The sequence below is a fragment of the Panthera leo genome, chromosome A1, assembly GCF_018350215.1.
Source record: "Panthera leo isolate Ple1 chromosome A1, P.leo_Ple1_pat1.1, whole genome shotgun sequence".
Lineage (NCBI taxonomy): Eukaryota > Metazoa > Chordata > Mammalia > Carnivora > Felidae > Panthera > Panthera leo.
In genome coordinates this window covers 54987580-55004241 of record NC_056679.1, presented here as the reverse complement: position 1 = coordinate 55004241, position 16662 = coordinate 54987580, and positions in this window count along the sequence as shown.

Sequence of the window (16662 nt, the reverse complement as noted above, 5' to 3'; positions counted from 1 at the left end):
TAAATTTATGAACATATTGAGCAACATAATCTTTGGACCCCTTATTGATAACTCAGAACAGCAAGAGAATTGTGATATAAACATCTAATATCCAATAAATATCTACTAAAGAGGAATTAACAATATCTGTTGAATGACATTTGATATGTATAACATCTCTACAGATAGTAAAACTTATTCTCTTCAAATGAAAGAAATGAGTTCTAGAACATTTAAACATTTAAACACATAATATTTCTCAGATTTGATCCTCAGAGTATGACTCCAAAATTTACTTCTTTTTCATTACACTGGGCATCTTCACACAAAGTTGGTAGAGATAATCATAAGAAAGCATTATTTTACAATCTAGCCTAAACAATATTAAATAACAAATACTATGAAAATAGCAGTTATGTTTGTCAATAATTAATTATGTGCCCTCTAATAATTTCCTTTTTAGTTCCAACATCCACATCTAAGAAATGAGGAATCTGGCTGTATTAGAAATTCTATTTTTGCTTGAATGCTGTAGTTTATAAGCCATCTAAATAATTAGTGATCAGTGACAATGGATATTTAGCTTATATATGGATGAAGACTAAATTCCAACTTCCAGTTTAAGAACAAACCTTCTATAAATGTTACTACTGCTTTCTATTCCTTGATTATCTTTCTTATTCTGATTTCATTATTTTCTACTTTGCTCTCCTGTGCTCTACCAACTTCTGACAGCTGTAATGTCACCATGTCATTATTTTTTGACCTCCAGTCAGAAATCATTTCCCTCAAAACCTGTTGTAAACTCTATATGGTAAGAACTTGACATTCTAATTTATCTAAATGTTGACATTAGTATGTGTTGATAGGGGTCCAAAAGTGCCTCTATTATAGCAATCAATCAGCAAGTAAATGATGTTGCCAAGAGATCCACCATTCAATAATCAATCCATCAAATGTTACTAGATATCTTCTACATCTTTCTTGGAATTAATTACAGTTATTTTACTTAGAGAAACTACCTATTAGTTTCATAACATGCATGGAATTTAAAAGACTTTAAAGTAGGGGCGCCTGGATGGCTCAGTCGGTTAAGCATCCAACTTCAGCTCAGGTCATGATCTCATGGTTTGTGAGTTTGAGCCCTGCATCAGGGTCTATGCTGACAGCTCGGAGCCTGAAGCCTGCTTTGGATTTTGTGTCTCCCTCTCTCTGTTCCTCCCCCACTCACACTCTGTCTCTTTCCCTCTCTCAAAAATAAATAAAGATTAAAAAAATTTAAAAAAAAGACTTTAAAGTAAATATATTCTTCACAGAGAATTGGTGAAATATATTTAATGATGGGAGGAAAATATTTTTACTTACCTTACAGACAACTAATTGTTAATTACATCATTATATATGCCTAATCATTATTATTTTTTTCAGAAGATGAATTAAATTTAGATTGCATGGCCCACACTTACTTTAAATGTATATATTCAAAGACTACTTAACTCTCACTATATAAATATAAACCTTTTAACTATTATTTACCGAAATAAAATCAAATAGTTGATTTTTGTTTAATATTTAATCATTTACAAGTTTGAATCAAAACTAACAGATTATATCTAAGCTTTGATTGCAGACATTGAAAGCAGATATTTTTTTTGTGTGTTCCTTACTATGAATGTGAACATGTTAGGTTATTATGAAATAGCTACGTGATGAAGAATGATAAAAATAAATGACTTAGTATTTTTTGTGAAACCTAGTGCTTTTCCTTTCTCCTCATTAATGATATATGATAACTTAAGAGAACCTTATTTTATAAACATACCTCAGTTTTGCCTTAAAAAAACCATAACTAAGTTTTTTGGAGCTTTGTTACTATGGAAATTTGCCTCTTTTGGAAATTCTAAGTCATTCCATATACAGCTATTTATCACATTTCATATGAAAATGGAAACAGAATTAATAGTATTTTGTAGTATCAGACACAAACAAGCTGAACACATTTTCACTCTATCATCCAGTATTGTATAGAGATGTGCATGCTACTTTCTGAAACCATCTATTATTTTTAAATGCTATCAATTTACATTTTAGAATAGCCAGAGGTATTTTCCATATTGTCTTAGATGCTGGTTTTTCTTTTTTCTAAACAGGAAATAAATATGGAAAATTGAATTAAGCTGACATATAAAAGTACAGATGAGGAGTAGATTGGACTCTCTTATTCTTTGAATCCATTTGTTTTTACTGTAGCAGATTTACCTCATTCAGAGAGATTGTTATTTATGTTTAGGTACTGAGGTATTAGGAGAAGACTCTTGTTTCGCTCATTAGGGTGTGTGTGTGTGTGTGTGTTTGTGTGTGTGTTTTAAGAAATGAAAAAACAGTTTTATATCAATCCTTGTTGCCATTAAAGAGGTTTAACATTAATCCATCAGAGTCAACAAAGTGTCTATCAGTCTCTATGAAAATATCTGGAATACGCTTTTAAGAAACACACACATATACACAATAAAGTCTGCCTTATCTGGACCTTAATTTCACTTAAGAGCAATGAGGAAACATGGAAACAGTTGATAAACACAAAGAGGACAAATCTTATATAATATGTAGAAGGTAATACATGGTGCAGTGAAAAATTAATCAAAAAGTGGGATGGGTAGTATTGGGAGACACTTTTAAAAGGATTGTTAGGAAAATCTCACTGTTTTCTAATATTAGCCTGATGGTGGTGAAGATGAATATAATAGAATTCATTAAGCAAACATCAATCCCAGAAAGAAAAAAAAAAAAAAAAAACCCAAGGCAGAAGCCCTGGAAATTTCAAGGAACAGAAAGATTACACAAGACTAGAACAGACTGAATAAGAAAAAGTGTGAGAAACTGAGAACAGATGGGGTCTTAGGGCTGTTACATAGGTTGTTATAGCATTTATTCTGAAGGTACTGAATTGGGAAGCAGAGCAAGCATCGTCTATAAAAATTTCAAATTATATACCATGAAAATAGGAACCAAGAATACTATTATGAAGATCAATAAGAAAGTCATTATATACCAGATGGCAGACAGTGAAGAACTGAATCATTGTGGTATTGGTAAAGGGGGGGAAGTGAGAAGGGATCAAAAAAGGGTGAAAGTCTGAGCCATAAGAGATGAGCAGATCATCTTGGCATCATGTGATGACGGCCATAAACAGATATCATGGGCATAATATGATTTGTGACACAAACTAATGATGGGCTTTAGAGGGAGTGGGGAATGAAACCAAGTGCTTGGAAAATAAAAATTGAAATTACTTCCTGCATTATTGTGAAGTCAGTTTACAGTGATTCGCACTTAAGTTGCCTAAAACACAACTTTGTTTATTGCAAATATCTTAGAACCAAATTTCATTCTGTTTTATTTTTACTGAAGAAAAGGGAGTAAAGCACTACTGTTGAAGAGATCAAGTTTTGATCTTCTTCAAAGTAGTTTATTGTTGAGGCTGAGTCCTAGAAAGAAGCTTAATAGACTCAAAAGCTAATTTTGAAGGTAAAGTTATTTTAGAAATTTAGTAGATTTGTTATTTCATCTCATTGTATTAACATCATTTCAAAATCATTTAAAAGTGGAAAAAGTAAATCGTTCATTGATTTCCACTGATTATAAATGATGCATTTACTCTTAATATAATTTATCAGCTTTCATTATGATTAATATTTCTAAAGCTATTTATTTTATGTGTAAGTACCAAATAAATCATTCACAAAGGTGTTCCTGTTAACTAAAAACCTAGAAACTAAATAAATTTGCATAATTTTTAATCTGTAGCAAAACAAATTGCTGAGAGTTGGGATATAAACTCAAATAAATTATATACTGTGTTAAATATTACAGTTAACTAATCACTCATGAAATGATCCATTGGTTACATTGTATACATTTGCAGTAAGATATCACCTGACATTAAACCCATGCATTACTAATTTCTCTCACTTGGAATTCGTAAAAGCATGATAAAGCTTAAGCATTTCTTATTTAAATATAAACTCTAAAATTAGTACAATAACAACTTTAGAAATGATAATTACTTTGAGTCAATTTTTTGCAATTTTAATTCATTAGTATATTAATTATTCTATCAATCATACGAGTTTTGATGGTTTGTCTATTTTGAGTTGCTTTTTCTAGGATTTTAGATCTGTCTTTGGCCATTTTTTAAAGGCTGTGTGATGTAAAATGTAAATATTACTGTCAAGAAATATTTGTTTTCATTTTTTCCATATGTCCTACACACTTAACTGAAATTCTTAGGGAATATAAAGGCTTTAAGTTAAATCACACAGAATTTTGATCTTAGGTAAATAGGAAACATGGTGTAATGTAAAGTCTGATGGTGATATTTATTACAAAACATCTCAATATTCAGTTCTCACAACATTTGCAAAACAAAAATGATATGTAAATTGGCATATTTGTGTGTGTGTGTGTGTGTGTGTGTGTGTGTATTTAATTTTATTTGTTCCTACAGGCACATAGAATCATTGTCTCAGGTAATCATCTTCTTTAGCAAAACACTCTTAGCTACGAACATCAATAGAAATGTTTTTGAATTAATGTGTATAAACTTTTTATATATTTTCATACCAAATGAACAATGGTGGACCCTTTCTTTACTTAGATACATGTATTCACTAACTGGGAGAACTGGAAGGATTTATGAAATAAATGAAATTAGAATACCTTTAATTAAGTGTGCTTACTAACCATTTACCAAGCTATATGTTCCCGAAGCTATATGATCAACTAGGCTAAACTGTAATCTTCATATTCTGCTTTGTTTCAGTTTATAATCCCTGGGCTACTTATATCTTATATCCAACACACCACATGAATGTAAAAGAATATGTGGCCACATTTACTTACCTTCTTTAACACTAAGAAATATCACCAGGTAGGGTCAATTGTTCACCAGCATGTAACCTGTCAAAGCAATGTGATATCTCACCTACCTTGTCCTATTAGTATCTTATTGTACTTAAATTTATCAAAAAAGAAACAGTTTCTGTTACACTTAGTGGAATTAATTTTCTGCATATAAACTAATTAATAGATTTGATCAATTTTTTTTATCACTATGAACATATTAAGTAAGTAGATTAAATCAAGGCATATACCAAAATTGAGAATATTATAAGATCTAACCACTTACTTTTTAACTGTAGAAAAGAATAATTTGGCAAAGAGAAAAAAATATTTGAGAAGAGTACAAAGTGTATATATTTATAACTCCCATCAAAATAAAATATTTTTTTAAGTATTTATTTATTTATTTTTAATTTTTTTTAATGTTTTTATTTTATTTTTGAAAGGGACAGAGTATGAGTGGGGGAGGAGCAGAGAGAGAGGGAGACACAGAATCCAAAGCAGGATCCAGGCTCTGAGCAGTCAGCACAGAGCCTGATATTGGACTTGAACCATGAACCACAGGATCATGACCTGAGCCAAGATCAGGATGCTTATTTGACTTTGCCTTGCCTTTGACTTTCAGGCACCCTTGAAATATTTAATTTAAAAAGCCAAAAAGTGTACTCAATCAAATATTTAATTTAAAAAGCCAAAAAGTGTACTCAATCATTGATAACATTTACATTTTCTTTGGAACAATATATATAAATTAATATGTATTCTCCATTTGATTTGACTTGTTTAAAATTTTTGAATATTTCATGGGATTTCTGATAACTATTTTTTTAAAATCTCCAGGTTTACATCATTTTATTCTTATGTTAGGGTGTATTGTAGAAAAATATTTTTAAATACTGTGTAATCAATTTGAATAACCTAGTAAGCTGACTACTCAGATGTTTAAATAAATCAATACATATATGTTGTGCTTACTGTGACTGATGGTCTAGAAATTTTGAATTTAATAAGCCCACTGGGTTAAATTCTGAGTTTGATAGATTCTAAAGAAGAGATAATATATTTAACTTATTTATTCTATCACATAATTCAGTCTCTACTTTCTCCCTAACATCACATGAAAAATAAAATTATGCATAAGAGACAAAAATAAATTTGACTATTAAGTTTTATTAACATATATTCCACTTAACTTTTTTCAAAAATTTTTCAACATGATAAGATCCTCCTACTCAGCAGTAATCAAGGAAAAGAAACAGTGAAAAAAAATATCACATTTGCTAATTTGCCTGAGAAAAATAACTAAATTAAAAACACCTATTGATAACTGGGATGAATTATCTCAGAAAAATGATAGAAGTAAAATAATATACTTTTCTCTGAAAAAACATGTTGGCAGTATATTCACTTCTAGAAATCTATCTTACCATAATAGGATAGGAAATTCTTAGCACAGTAGTGTTAGTAGGAGTAAAATCTAGGGACAGGGGTCCCTGCGTGGCTTAGAAGTTTAAGTTTATGACTCTTGTTTTCAGCTCAGGTTATGATCTCACTGTTTATGAGTTTGAGCTCCGCATCAGGCTCTGCACTGACAGTGTGGAGCGTACTTGGGATTGTCTCTCTCTCCCTCTCTCCCTACCCTTCCTTGTGCTCTTTCAAGAAAAAAAAATGGAATACATAAACTTAAAAATCTAGGGGCAAAATACTAGTAGAGTAGGTAAACAAGGTATTTTACATCCATACTGTGGATTGTTATGTAAATCTGCCAAAAAAAAAAAAAAAACGGCAGGGGTGATTTAAAGCTATTCCATTTCACTTATGGAAATTTTCAATAGGTATTGTTGAAAGAGAAAATCTTTACGAAGGAAGAAATTGTGTAATACCACACAGTACACATAAAAGTTAGGTTGAAATGGATAATAGACCTAAATGTAGGATTTAAAATGATAAAATTTCTGGAATGAAACAGAAATAAAAGAGAATATAAAATGTGCTCTTAAGTTAGGCAAAGATTTATTAGATGTAAAGCAAAGAATTATCCATTATAAATTGATACATTGGATCAAAATTGAAACTTTTCTCTTTGAAAGACAACATTATCAATGTTAAAAGATTATTCACAGATTTGGAGATTGTATTTGCAAATTATACATCTGATAAATTTATCTTGGAAAAAAAATCTTCAAGAAACCCAATTTTCAAAAAAATCAAAATTTTGAATAGACACTTTACCCATAATTACATACATATGACAAACATATAAGCAAACTAGAAGTTCAACATCATTAGTTTTATGAAAACGAAAACCTCAATTACATAACACCACACACCCACTAAAATGAGTATATTCGAAAAGAATGATAGTATTATGTGTTGGAGAGATATGGAGAAATTAGTGTCCTCCTACATCATGGTAAAAATGTAAAATGGTAAAACACTGTGGCAAAAAGCATGCAATTTGTTAAAAGACTAAGAATAAAACTTAGAAATTCAACTAGCAAGTATATACTTAAGAGAAAAAAAATCCTTACGTCCGTATGATGACTTATATATGTGTGTCCATAATTGCATTATTCGTGATATCTCAAGACTGGAAACATTGCAAATGTCCATCAAATGGTGAATAGATTTTTTTAAATGTTGTATACACACAGCAATTAATGTTCAAAACTAATAGGAAATAAATGAGTAGCATGTGCAATAAGATGGAATCCCCACAAGTTCTATATGAATACATTTATATTTTTAAATCCACAAAAGACAAGATTACAGAGACAGAAAGTAAGCAAGTGGTTTTGAGGGGGCCATATGAATGGGCAAGGAATTGACCGCATGTGGAAATTTTGTGTGGGGTTTAAGTATTCTTAGACTGGATTGTGATGATGATTTCCCAATTGTATAAATTTACTAAAATTTACTGAGCTATGTAACAATTTTTTTTTCAAAAAATGTTTTAGCATTTATTTATTTTTTGAGAGGCAGAGAGAGACAGTATGAGCAGGCAAAGGACAGAGACAGAGGGAGACACAGAATCCAATGCAGGCTCCAGGCTCTGAGCTGTCTGCACAGAGCCTGATGCGGGGCTTGAACTCACGAATGGTGAGATCATGACCTGAACCAAGGTCAGGCACTTAACCGACTGAGCCACCCAGGTGCCCCTGAGCTATGTAACATTTTTAATAGGTCAATTTTAGGGTATGTAACTTATGTCTCAATAAATCTGTTAAAAATTAAGGGTATAATATGATAAATGATATTATGTGCCTGACCTCTTGTAAGAGTCTTGAAAATCCTAAAAGCTTGCATGCCTGCCTGCCTTCCTTCCTCCCTCCTTCCTTCCTCCCTCCCTTTCTCCCTTCCTTCCTTCCTCCCCTCCCTCTTTCTTTCTTTCTTTCTTTCTTTCTTTCTTTCTTTCTTTCTTCTCTCTATGGTGGTGTTCTTGCTTTTAGTCCAGTCTGGTCAACTATGACTGTAACAGCTGGACTAAATCTCTGACAGCAGCTATCATATGAACTATTTTTCTACTCAGTCCTAATAAAATTAAACATAATAAAGAATATAAAGAATAATTTTAAACCTTTCCAAGATTCTCACCAATTCTTAATTTTGGTCCTTAAATGTCCACATTCAAACATTTTTTATTCCACTAGTATCACTTTACCAAACTCTAATGGATGATTGCTGTAAATGGACTTCTTTCTGTTTATGTGACTCTACACACATACACATATATGAAAGAAAGAGAGAGGGAGAGAATATTTTCCTCTCTCATGAAGATATATTTGAACTATCATTTGAACTATCAAACTATCATTGAAATCTATCATGCTGCTATTCCCTCAAATGAGGTAAATGCTTCATTGAAACATGTCATGATCAATATGTGATATGAGTCTGCAAATATACAAGAATAAGGTAACTTGCAGTCCTGAGTAAGCAATATATATATATATGGAAGTTCTTACATTGCAATATGAAAAAGGCATTTGCAAGTAAATACACATAGGATGTATGAGTGTTGGGGACTATTGGGTAATTGTGATGTTATGATTTGTGTAGAGGGTTAAGTCACTAATCATATCTAGTTGACTACTGTCATACAGAAATGTATGCCACATGTTCCAATTAATTTCATGGAAAGTAGGAAATGTAATGTTTCAGGAGTGCCTGGATGGCTCAGTCAGTTAAGTGTCAGGCTCTTGGTTTCGGCTTAGGTCATGATCTCATGGTTAGTGTGTTGGAGACCCAAGTCAGTCTCTGCACTGGGAGTGTGCAGCCTGCTTGGTATTCTCTCTGTCTCCCTCTCTCTCTGCACTTTCCCTACTCATTCTCTCTCTCTCTCTCTCTCTCTCTCTCAAAATAAATAAATAAGCATTTAAAAAAAGAAAATGTGATGTTTCAATTTCATTGTACAACTAAGAATTTCAATGTTTATTTTTAAATATTGGCTTAATTATTTTAAAATTGTGCAAGCAAAAACATTTCAAATCTTTTCAAACAAGTTTGCCCTTTAGTTAATTGCTTGCAACATCTGATAAATTCACACTTACAAGCCAGTATATCATGCCTGGATAGCACGTGCGTGTGCTATCTCTCTCTCTCTCTCTCTCTCTCACGCGTGCGCGCGCGCACACACACACACTCACACACACACCTGCATACATATGTAATTTCAATACCCTGTACGGATGAATGCTGTTCAAGGTTTGTTTTCAAGTCTCTGGATTTATTTCATTGGTAAACTTCTCACATTTTTGCATAGTAATTAACCTGTAATAGTTTCCAAGTACCACTTCATCACAAGCCCCAAAGAAACCACTTCAGATAACATAGTCTCAGCTATTTTTCTAAGAGTTTGAAACTTTTAAAAAATGTTTGTTATTAACCTCTTTTTCCTTTTTAGAAATCACTTTTAATTCCTAAAATGTACTTCTACACTGATTTAAAAGCAATTGCCAAGTAAAAACTGTACTTAAAGATATCTAGGCATTTATTATTGTATGAATCTTGTCTTTTAATTTTAACATCCATCCCTAACAACACATTTTCCTCAAATGTGTCTGAGCTAAACAATATATCCAAAATACATGTACGATATTTAGCAGTGTAATAAGAGACACTATGACACCTGCTTGAAATTCTTGTGTGTGTGCGTGTGTGTGTGTGTGTGTGTGTGTGTGTATTATATATTGCAAATCTTTGTAAAATGGATGACTTTGTTGACCATATTCATGGCTCACCTCCAACATGATAATTGCTTAGTAGAACAAATAGGTTTTGTATGACTTAGAAGTTATTTCCTACAACAAGTGAAACTGCAGTGGCTTAATCAAATAGGGCTTATTTTGATCATATAACAAGCAATCTATTGTAAGTTTTTAAATATGTACCATGATGCCATAAATCTCTTAGCTTATTCCTTTCTTTCTTCCCTCTATCCCTGTCTCCCTTTTTCCCTCCCTTCTTTCTGTCCTTCCTTCCTTCCTTCTTTCCTTTGTTTATCCTATTCTCATTGTAGCTCTTTAACTTCAGTTGCTTCACAGTAGAGACGTCTGATATATCTCTAAATTTATATCTGTTTTTTAGATAGTAAGAATAAATAATCAAGGAGTAAAGAGGTGAATACCCTGTCAGGAAAGCTAAACAACTAGAAATATTTAATGGATTTGTGCTGATTTGTTACTCACAAAACTGTGAGACCTGGCCATGCCTATCTTTAAAATTCTAGGAAGTTGTGTTTTTGGGTTTTATTTTAATTTGGACACATGACTCCCCCCCCCAACCCCCAGGTAACAACAATACCAGATCTCCATTAGTAAGATAGAAGAGCAGAATAGATGTTATATAGCAACTATGTGTCTCCCGTGTTCCAAATCCTAGATTGTGTCCCCAAATTCTAACTTGCATAAAAATTAGAACTCCTGATGTCTGGGTCTCTCTGTGGTGTTGAAAACAAATAAAATAAAAACAAAAGTCTTCACACTTGAGAATCCTTGAACAATGATTAGTTGTCTAGTGCATGGTGATAACTAGTAATCTTTTTAGATTCTTAAACATGTGCTCAATGTTTTCTACTTACCCCATCTGCTAAAACAATCCCCTTCTCCATTCAAATTTCTGCTATAACACTGTGATGATAACTTATTTTTCCCTGCATGTAATTCATTACACATCCCCAATGGCTCTGAGATTCTCTCTGCTATGTGTATTCTTTTGGGAAGTATTGCTGGATCTATTATCTTGACAATTTTCCCTTGTGGGGAAAAACATTGTGGGGCTATTATACATATAATTCTTCTCTTAATTAGGCACCCTCTATCATTTCAGTCCAGCTTCCATCTTAATACATTTGTAAGAATTTACTGATGGATTGTGGCTATTTTCAGTCTTCTTATCAATGACATTGTTAATGAGAACATGGAAGGAACCTCAGATGTTTGAAATAGGAATTTTCAGGATATTACATTAGTGCTCCCGTTGAAATAGTCTTTATTTGACGAGTTCTGTATGCAATCAACATTTATTGAGAATATTGGAACTTACGAAAAAAATATGTGTGTAGGGAAAGGGGTTGATATGGAGGGAATGGAGCTTGGTGTTTCCTGGTTAGAGAATTCATTTAACTTTCATACTTTGGATTTAGAACCCCGCTAGGAAGGATGATAGTAAATCTTCTGGGAATTATCTCCCAGGATAAAACGGTTCCTGCTTAGAGATTCATGTCATATAAAACATGTGAAGCTTCTTTAAATATGAAGTATGATCCTTGTCAACATATTTATAATTATAAATTTCATTGTTTAATCAAAAGGTTTTTGCTTTGGGTATTTATGAAATTTTTTAATATTAATATTTAAATTTATTTTAATTTCCCCTGTACTATCTTCATGAAATTGCTGGACTCAGTATTAGGAAAAGTATACTCATATTTCATTGGGCCTGATATAAAATATATATAATTTTACCATGCATTTTTATCTAAGTTTATTTATATCTCCATTGTGTGTTTTCAATTATTTATTTCTTTGCCTACATATCTCATCAATATTTATCTTGATTGTTTTATTTGATGGGATTGTACTTATTTTTCTGTATGCTATTTCACAACCTTTCTGGAGGGCATAAATACATACATACCTACATATATACATACATAATGAATGCAAATGTATTACTTTGTGTTCTTAAATATGTACTACTGCTTACTCATTGAGTTTTATGCAAATTAGAGTTCATACTTAATAAACACAATCCTGTGTAATATTATAATATGGTCAAGTAAAATAAAAATATTTAAAATATTTTACTAATATCAAATGATTTAAATTTAAAAAAATATATTTTATAAATACAAAAATAATTTATTTTTTCCTTGTGTTCTTTATACCAACATTCAGATAGTATAAATTGAGTTAAAACCAAAGACTATTTTATAAAGTCAATATAACTTTTAAGAAGATCCAGTGACTCTTTTTTATAAGATACGTAATAACACTAGGAATTTTTCATAATTTTAGACAGCTGGAATGAATTTCTTAATTTAAAGTTCAAGGTACCATTAAGTTAGATAAAGTTATCCTTTTCTAATAGATTAATTAATTTTTCATGGCATATTATAAAATTTATATTTTGTAAAATATCTTCATAAGTTACATGTTTTCTAAAATTCAATTATATAAAGCTTCTTATGGCTCATATGTCTCATATTCAAGACTAGCCAAAGACAAAATTAGATTTTGTGTGTATTAACCACATACTGTCAGGCTGCATCTGTATCGTTCATATCCCATAAGATTCGGGATCCTATAATACTATAGTGAATTGCCAGTTAAGATCCTCATCCCAGGATGCAAAACTATCATTGCCTTGTTTATAGTCTTAAACGAAAGCTAAAATTAGAATCCAATTAAAGTATTACATACACACATTTATCACAGAGATACAAGCCCTTAGCAGTGAGGGAAAGTAAAAGAGATGGAATATCAGTCAAGAAAAGATGTTAAGTATTGAGATAAGATGCATTTCAGCATTGGCTTATATTTGAGAGTGAACTATGAAAGCAAAGCAAATATTTGGTTGTCATGTGAGAGTTCTATAAAATGATCAAGTGAATAAAACATCTCTTGAACCTGTCCATGGAAGAAATAATGCAAGGTGAATATCTTTGCATAGTTCCCTCCCATTTTGTATTTCTTATTTTTTACTGTTCATTTCATGAGTCATTACCTCCACCATACTCATTAATTATATCTGGTCCTTAGGAGCTGCTTAGGACACTAAATGCCATTTGGTTTGGTTTGGATTCCTACTGATGCACACCCAAGACGATGATTTAATCACAAGTAGTTTATTTTGAAGGTGTGAGAACCACAGTGAAGTGTGAAGTTAAATAAAGAGAAGAAACTAGCTTATGACAGGCATGCTATCAAGTCAGCCATCACTAAGTGAGACTTCATGCTCAGTTCTTCTGAGATTTTCTGAGAAACAATGTAAAACTCAGATCACAGCTCATAGCTATTCCATAAGATGATGTACTTATTCACCAGTCTCAATCAGTGTTTTGTTGAAGTTTGCTTTGGAAAAGCTTCATATGCATGTGAACCATCCCCTAAAGGGCAGTGCCACCACAGTGCAGGGGTTCTTAGCTGAGTCTTCAAAAGTGTGATACAGTTTACTTCAGGACTCTTGTTTCTGTATGATTGGGTTTGCATGATCTCATCGTTACCTCTTTTTTCTGTGTAATGACACCATTGTTCAGAGATGATGTTGTGTAGGAAGCTGAACTAATCAATAGTGCATAGATGTTTAGATTTATACACTAAATCTAAGGCTTCTTCTGGGCCTGCTTGATCCCAGTCTTTAATGTACACTCTCCGTCTTTTGACACAGTGAATCAGATAATATCTAGTTTCTAATAGGCAGCTCAGGATGTATGATCATTTAATGTTCTAGTATCACCTCATCACACTTTACTAAGAATCTTCTGGCATACCAAATGTATTTATTAATAGAGGGTATTTCTCTACTGGAAAAGTAATGATAACGTTGCTCCCAAACCCTAAGAAAAATGTAGTAGGCAGCTGCCAAGATGTATATGAATTATTTTTTTTCTATTGATATTCTCACCATTGTCTAATGCTATATCACCTGAGTATAAATTGAATCTTGTGACCCACTATGATGAATGCACTGCATAAAAGTTTATGGAAAATATGTTCTGAGATTACATTACAAAGAGACTCTGGCATCCATCTTGTGTGCTCTTTCTCACTGTATCTCTCACTTGTTCAGAGTAGAAATGATCTACCATATTGAAAGCTGGCCTACCAAGAGATCCAAGTGGCTAAGAAGGTCTCTGGCTAACAGCTAGGAATTTCTGCCTTCAGTTCAACATTTCATAAGAAACTGAATTGAAGTCCAACATTTCATAAGAAACAAGGAATTGAAGCCCTCAGTCCAACATTTCATAAGAAACTGAATGCTAACAATAGCCATGAGAATAAACTTGGAAGTACCCTTTTACTGAGCCTTCAGATGATACTCTTTCCCTGGCTAGACCCTTGTGAGAGAGACTGAAACATATGTACCTAGTAATACCATGGCCAGATTCTTGGCCTACAAAAGCTATGAGATATATAAACATTTGTTGGTTAAAGCACATTTGAGGTAATCCGAGATAACTTTTTACACAGTAATAAATAACTAATACAAGTACTGAACTTCAACTCTTCTATTGGGGTTTACCATAAATATCACATGATATCTTGAAAACTACCACAGATACTTTTAGCGCAATCATATCTGTGGGATCATAAGTCTCAAAGAGCAAAGTGATCTGTACTGCAGTCTGGACCTTGTATAGAATCATTTCTTATTCTGGACTCCACTCAAAACTTTAACTTTCCAGATAACTCAATAATAGACAATATTACTACATCCAAGATTGGATGTGATACCTCTGAAAGGTAATGTGTTATGCATCTTTCTTAGTGGTGAGATATGCAAGATTCAGCAATGTGTCTTGTACCTAACAGACATACCATGCTATGCTGCTAAGAACTGGACTCCTAAAAACTACCAAATAGCAGGTTTGCTAATTCCCGTTGGTTTATTTTCCAACTTCTGTTCCACATGTTTCCTACTAAGGTGTTTTGCTTAATTACAATTTCTTAATCACCAGCTAATGTTACCTAATTAACATGAGGTCCAATTAAAACAATGCTATAATTTCATTTTAACATTATGAGATATACAGAATTATAATATGATTAAGGTCCTAAGGAACTACACTATGACACAGAGCTGGACTGCTGACAGTTCTAATTTAAGTAAATAAAAGTATACTGCGGTTTGTCACATAAGAGCCAAGTCATGTTGATCTTCCCTAATGGTGGGTATAGAAATGAAAATATTGGCCAAATAAACATTCATACATCAGGTGCTAGAGATTTTTTTTAATTGCTCCAGTAAATATATTACATCCTCCACAGCAGCTGAATTGGGGACTACAACCTAATTAGGTCCATGGTAGTATGAAGTCATATTCTATGATGCAGCTGGTTTACAGAGGGAAGACGAGTAAATTTAACAGGGATGTGATAGGACAACAAACTTGCAAACTTCACATCTACATTTGTGACAATTACTCCTACAATTCCTTCCATAATGCAGCACTGATTTTTATTTGCTATCATGGCATAATTAGTTAACATTTTTATGAGTTTCCACCAAATCTTCCTGCCAAAATTACCTTTATTCTCCAGATCAGGAGCAAATGTTAAGGTTCTCCCTGCTGGTAACTATATATGTACAATTATATATTAATGAATAAAGAAAATAAATACAGGCTCCCCTTAGACACCCTGTGAAACTGTCATTTGTGATATTCATTACTTCTCACTCTAATTTTGATCACAATAGTGTTTTCAGTCATGAGGCATTAGTACTAGCTCAGACTTCATACCTTAGATTATGAATCATATAGATTATGATTCCCTAAAAAAAGTCACAATATCGCCTTTTCTAAGTGTATATTTGCCTTGGGAAATGATTGCCAGTCTCTTTGAAAAGTATTAGATAAATATTTAATGCACAGTTTTAAGGGAATTGCAGCATCGTTTCTCAAGGTAATATTTATCCTTCAAGTACTGAGGTCCAGAACTGTGAATAAATTCTGATGTAAGAAGTGATGGTCTGAATTTTCGTTGTGATGGGTAATATCAAATTTCTGCTTCTCAGCTGTCAACTTTTCACAGTCACATAAATGGAGTAGCACCTTGTTTGGTTTTCATTTGTCATACCTCTTGGAAATCATGGTCTATTAGCAATCATTCCAGTCTTAATCCATTGAGGTTATCGGCCTTGCCTGTGACAGTTATATTTCTATCTAATTTTACAAATCATATATTAGAAGATAATGTGAAGATATATATGTATATGTGTGTGTATATATATGTGTGTGTGTATGTATATATACATCTGTATATCTGTCTCTATATGCATATGTATCAGATATCTATATGTATATGTCTCTATCAATCTATTATCTATCTATCTATCTATCTATCTATCTATCTATCTACAGAGAGAGAGGCAGAGACAGAGAGAGAGGAGAGAGAAAATGAAAGAAGGGATATCAGCTTTGTTCTAGGATATGGATTTGTAAGTGCTGTATAAGGTAGCCAGACAAAGCCTCATGAAAAAAAAAAAAAAGTGGCATCTCAGCAAAGGTTGAAGGGAAGGAAATTTAGAAATTTGTCAACCAGATAAATAGACACCTGA